The 6,104-nt window shown below is 42.8% G+C and overlaps 1 pseudogene across 1 annotated transcript; it reads left to right on the top strand.

The window, feature by feature from the left end:
• Positions 1-3,900: 3,900 nt before the first annotated feature.
• On the top strand, positions 3,901-4,899 carry LOC311351653 (zinc finger BED domain-containing protein 4-like; annotated as a pseudogene). Its single transcript has one exon. The product of its transcript is annotated as a zinc finger BED domain-containing protein 4-like (transcript).
• Positions 4,900-6,104: the final 1,205 nt, after the last annotated feature.

The following is a 6,104-nucleotide window of genomic DNA, read 5'->3' on the forward strand; positions in this document are numbered from 1 at the left end:
TCAGGCATAAGTCCAGATTACATTAGGCCTAACCAGGGCCAGGTCTGAACCATCTCCTCGTCCTCATGTATCTGGTACACCACCTCCTCGAGTGCACAGTTACTTTAACAACCATTTCAGTCCATGTAGCATTTTCATTAAAATCCAGGCTTGTCACATAGGCATAGATAGACATGGAATGAAGCCATCTACTACTGACTTTAGCTTTCCATTATACTGACAATATTTCCCTTTTTAAAATATATATATGTTCACATTTGTTTGGCCCTGTATGTGCATTTGTGTGCATGTATGTACGTGTTTGTGTGTGTTTTTGTCTGTGTGCACGTGCACATGTGTATGGGTGTGGACACGTTTGTGCGTATGTGCATGCGCTTGCCTGTGCGTGTGTGTCAGTTTGAATCTATTCTCTCTCTCTCTCTCTCTCTCTCTCTCTCTCTCTCTCGCTCTCTCTGTCTCTGTCTGCCTGATCATTTATAGAGTACAGTTCAACAGCGACTCCATCCATTATGTGACCTTTGCACTTAGCCACTTAAAGCACAGAGAAGGCACACACACACACACACACACACACACACACACACACACACACACACACACGCCTCATCGAGCAAGCAAAGGTCTTTTCTCCAGTCTAGACACAGCTAGATAATGGCAGAGAGTGACAGAGAGAGGTGGGGGGCAGGAGTCAAAGAGAGTAAGCAGGGAGACGATAGGGAGAGAGAGAGAGCGAGAGAGTGCGATAGAGAGAGAGAAAGTAGAGATGGAGTTAGAGAGAGAGTCTGCAGGATTTGAGGAAGATAGAATGTGAAGTCAAAGTGGCACTGGGAGAGAGAATTAGAGAGAGAGTGAGAGTCATTGATTGGGTGGAAGGTGAGCTCCGACAGCCGGTCTGACACTCGGCTATCGCCATGGGAGACGCCGGCAGGCTGAGCACAGCCAGGAAAAGCCAAATGTGTTTTTACTGCAACAAAGCCATTTTACCCAAGTTCAGGTAGATTATCACTCTGACACTGTCTGCTCAGCTGCATATAATTACCCAGGGGTAGAACAGTGAAAATAAAAACACTAAATACTGACGACAGGTGCTTTCAGAGCCCACTCTTCCAACATAATAACATGTAAAAATGCTGTGAATAGTGCAGAAACACTGATGCCAGGTTCTTACTGGTATTAATTTTAAAAAATGCATCATGATACCACAATGAGGAACACAAATGTTGCCCCAAATGGTGTTTTTCTACCACGCCATGTGGAGCGATGCGGTGCGGTGTGCATAGCAATCTGACCCACACCGAGCCCCTTGGGTTCTCCATGTAGGAGGGTCTGGTAAGGAGTTATCTGTGCCACTAATGGAGCACCTTTCACTGCTGCCAATACTATGCTCATTGCTGTCCATTCATTGTTTGTATTCTGCCTTGCATTCACCCTCTTATGTTCCCATGGTGTGCTCTCGTCGGCTGTTGGTGTTTTTCAACGAAGTTTTGAGACGTCTAAAGTTCCTTGAGCACCATGTAACTTCTATGTTTTGAAAGGCTTCGTATTCACTAGTGGGTACATGTCTGTGAAACAGTTCAGTCTGACTGGGCTGGCTGACTTGTTTTATAATATGGCTACTCATACCTTTGATGGCGTTGTTTGATTGTTGCCGTTAATAATACATTAAAAACCTGTCGCAGAGCCCTGTCAGCAGAATCGATCGTGGACACCCCACATGAATGTTTCAGGGAGAAGTCCGAATTTGATTGATTCTGTTGACCAGCGCAGCAGCACGGCTCTGTGACCTGTAAAATTTTATTTTTGGGAGGACAATCGAAGTCAGAGCCACCTTTGTAGATATCTTGGTTTTTCTTTGATACTCAGACACCAATGTTAATACTAATGATAGTATTAATTAATGATTTTAATACTATACTCAGCTGTGTAGCTTTGTCTGATTCAAACAAACACAGATTGTTGACATTTGTATGACAAATGAACAACCTGCAGAAAACCCATATTATGTCTCCTCTATGTCTAGCTTCATTTCTGTATTTCTGTACTAGCTGTTCTTCTTCTGAGCTATGTTATTCAACCGGAGTGGTGTTATTCTGCTCCGGTAAAGCTTCTGAAGTCTCCTCTAAGTGTCGAGTTACGTGTGTTTCAGCTCTATTGATGTCCAGGCAATGCATTCTAACTATAAGCTCAATGTATGAAGAGTGATCCAGTTGCAAGCTTTATCTGGGATTTACCTATGAGCGGCCGTATGGGACAATATTCAGAATTAGCATGCGCATACACATATGAAACCAAACTCATTCACATACTATACTGTAAACCTTGCACACATACAAGTGAAAAGCTTTTACATACACAACTGAAACACTCTGAAACACAAACAGCTGAAAAATGATATGCTCACATACACAACTGAAAAGCTTGCATAAAAACTAATGAAACCTTTTACAAGGACTACTGAAATGCTTTCACACATACTAGTAAAATGTTCTCATATACACAGCTGAAAAATGTCCTCTCAGACACACATATGAAACCATTCACATACTATACTGAAACCCTCACACATACACAAGTTAAAGCTTTTGCAATCACAACTGAAACACCTTCACCAGGGCTGCAACAACTAATCGATTAAATTGATTATAAAAATAGTTTAGATTAATTTAGTCATCGATTCGTTGGATCTATGTTATGCGCATGCGCTGCATGCGCTTCGGCAACATCTCAGGTGGTGGCAGTAAGCCAGCCAATGCCGTGCCGTGTGCAGCTCACGTGACGACGTCGTCTACCTTGCCTGGAGTAAACGTTTGGAAAATGGCGGAGGTAAACACTGCAGATAACGTGAGTTTAGTGGAGAAACGTGTAGAGGGCAATAATACAACGGAGAAAAGGGTACGACCGAAGTCTTCAAAAGTGTGGGAACACTTTACGCTAAAGCCATCCAAGAAGACGGTTAGCTGTAAAATGTGCAGCGTTGACCTTGCACGGTAGTACAACTTCACTGCGGGAGCACCTGAAGAGGAAACATGTTGGAGCCGTGGATGAAGGGAACTCACGGTACGTAACTTTATAAATCCATAGCCCGGGTACATTGATCCGTCGTGTCTGTGTACGTGTGTTTTTAATCTTTTGTTAACGAGGTGTAATCCGATTGTTTTAACGGAGCGCAGCAGCAACTGCTGTGTATTAATTTTTAAAGTGTTACAAACTTTTTGGAGAGTGCGACGACTTTATTTTTTGTGTTGTTTTGGGTCGCAATAGGCATTCACGAGTTCCATTTGTTGCAATTCGGGGCTGATAATGTGTTGGTCTCCAGCAGATTTGACTCTGTTTTGATGGAGAAAACGCACTGTTACCAATTTTGAAATAAACGTAATGGACAGAAATATATCCGGTTCGTTTCATAATGGATCAATGTAGCTGGGCCACCAATAAAGCTATTAAAATCTATTTAGGTTGGAGAGACACTTTAGTATAACTAACGTTATGGAGTTGCTGGAATATATCTTGCTGGCAGTCTAAAGTGAATCCTTTATTACTTCACAACAGAAACTTGAACAATATCTGATCCAGTTCTGATCTGATTAGTTACATTTCCGTTTTATTTTTGCTGTATGCTGCATCCCCAATGTCCATTTATTTTATTTCGTTTTTTGTGTGGTGGCATTGTCTTTATTTGCCTTTTACATAAGCATTTATTAATTAAATCAACAAAGTATGTATTGAGTTACATGTAAATGCTGCTAATATGTACATTCATTATATGGTTTCTCTCATTTCAGAAAGACACAACCCAACATTACTGACTTTGTTCAAAGGAAGGTCTGCACACCACAGCAAGCAGCTGCATTGACTGATGGTATCCTGAATATGTTGGTAACTGACATGAGGCCACTATCAATGGTGGAGGATGAAGGTTTCAGACAAATGATTCACATCCTCAACCCTGGTTACACTCTTCCCTCGAGGACCCATTTTACCAAACTGATGGAGAGGAAGTACGAGCAGACATTCCAAGCAGTGAAGAGTGACATAAAAGCCACCCAGAGCAAAATTGCTCTCACCACTGATGTGTGGACAAGTGTAGCCACGGAAGCCTACCTTGGCATTACATGCCATTACATTGGAGACGAATGGAACATGAAGTCAATCTGCCTTACGACCATGCCACTAGATTAAAGACATACGGCATCCAGCATTGCAGAATGGTTGGAAGAGATAGTAGCCAGGTTTGAAATTCCCCCAAGCAAAATTATTGCTATTGTGCATGACAATGGTGCCAATATTGTGGCTGCAGCAAAAGTACTAGAGGAGAAGCATGGGTGGTCCTCAGTCCGCTGCGCTGGTCACACCTTGCAGCTGGTGATCAATTCTTCACTGAAGCACTCAAGCATTGAAAAAGCAGTTGGGGCTGCAAGGTGTCTCGTGGAACACTTCAGAAGAAGTGAGCTAGCCTGCAACAAACTGAGACAAAAACAGCAACAAATGGGAACACCTCAGCACAAGCTTGTTCAGGATGTAAGCACTAGATGGAACAGCACATTCTATATGATTAGCCGACTGCTTGAGCAAAGGTGGCCTGTAACTGCCACGCTTTCTGACTCGACTGTTACACAGAAAGGCAAACGGTACCTTGACTTAAAAGCCGACCAGTGGAACCTACTTGAAGAGCTTTCCACAGCCCTTAAACCCTTTGAATGTGCCACTGCGTTTATGAGTGGGGAGAAATACACGACAATCTCTGCAGTACCTCCACTTGTGAAGGGGCTAGTGAAGTCCACCCAGAGTGTTGTCTTCGAGTCAGTGGCAGTGCAGGCTTTCCAAGTCACTGCTACAGAGCAGCTTCACAGCGATGGAAGAAGGAGACTACTTTCTCTGACACAGCACCGAACACAGTGATCCTCTCCTCCGCCCTGGACCCGAGGTTCTGAAAACTGAGGTTTCTGACACCTGAGCAGGTCTTTAAGGTGCAAGCCAAAGTGCAAACACAGGCATTCGAAGTGAGAAAGGATCAGCAGCAGCGTGATGGTGTCCATGAGCAAACCAGTGTCACCTCCACCATTACTGTAGCTGCTCCTGCACCTACAACTTCTGTTTCTCTACTTTACTCACTCCTTGATTCTGGAACTAGCAGTGAAGAAGAGCAAAGAGAGGGGGAAGGTGAGGATCTCAATAGCCAAGTGAGGAACGAGGTCCTCACATACTTTGGAGAGAAGCCCCTTCCCAAGGAGGAAAATCCATTACATTGGTGGAAGGCTAATGAGAATAGATATCCCACCTTGGCCATGTTAGCAAAGTCCTACTTATGCATTCCTGGTACCTCAACACCATCTGAGCGCCTCTTCTCTGCAGCAGGCAACATCGCTTCCAAGAAGAGAGCCAGCCTTAGCCCAGAGCATGTGGACATGCTTACATTTTTGCATTGCAATGCACAGTTTCTTAAGTGACTTCAGTAAGTCAGTGAGAGTGAGGGTGTTCCTGCAGAACCATTCTTTCATACTCCAATTCTACCTCATGGCCTGTTGTTGAAGAGCCATTTAGCAAAGCCTGTTAAACACTTTCGTTCGTGTTTTATGTTTTTCTTTGTTATTTTAACTGTTTTCAGCCAAATCACCTCCCTTTTTTAAACAGAAGACTTTTTGTTTTTGTTTGGAAAAGCCTGCTATGTGAAATGTGTCAAAACCTATATATATTGTGTTTTTGTTTAACTGTTAAAAACAGTTAGCTACAAACTGAAGTGCACTTTATACCTTTTACATTTGTTTTTTGAATAAAATACTGGAAAGGATAGAAATGTCGTTTTTGTCTTTTTATCTGATTAATAATCGATTAATCGAACTAATAATCGACAGATTAATCGATTATCAAATTAGTTGTTAGTTGCAGCCCTAGCCTTCACTCAAACAACTGAAAAGCTCTCATAACAACTAGTGGATCCTTTTACATAGACTACTGAAATGCTTTCACACGTACTAGTAAAATGTGCTCATATACACAGCTGAAAAATTCTCTCTCACATACACACATGAAACCAGTCACATACTATACTGAAAACCTCAGACTAGGGTTGGGTACCGAGAACCAAGAACCGAGTGGTACCGGGG

This window comes from Micromesistius poutassou (assembly GCF_964030765.1).
Source record: "Micromesistius poutassou genome assembly, chromosome: 8".
In the NCBI taxonomy this organism is placed as follows: Eukaryota; Metazoa; Chordata; class Actinopteri; order Gadiformes; family Gadidae; genus Micromesistius; species Micromesistius poutassou.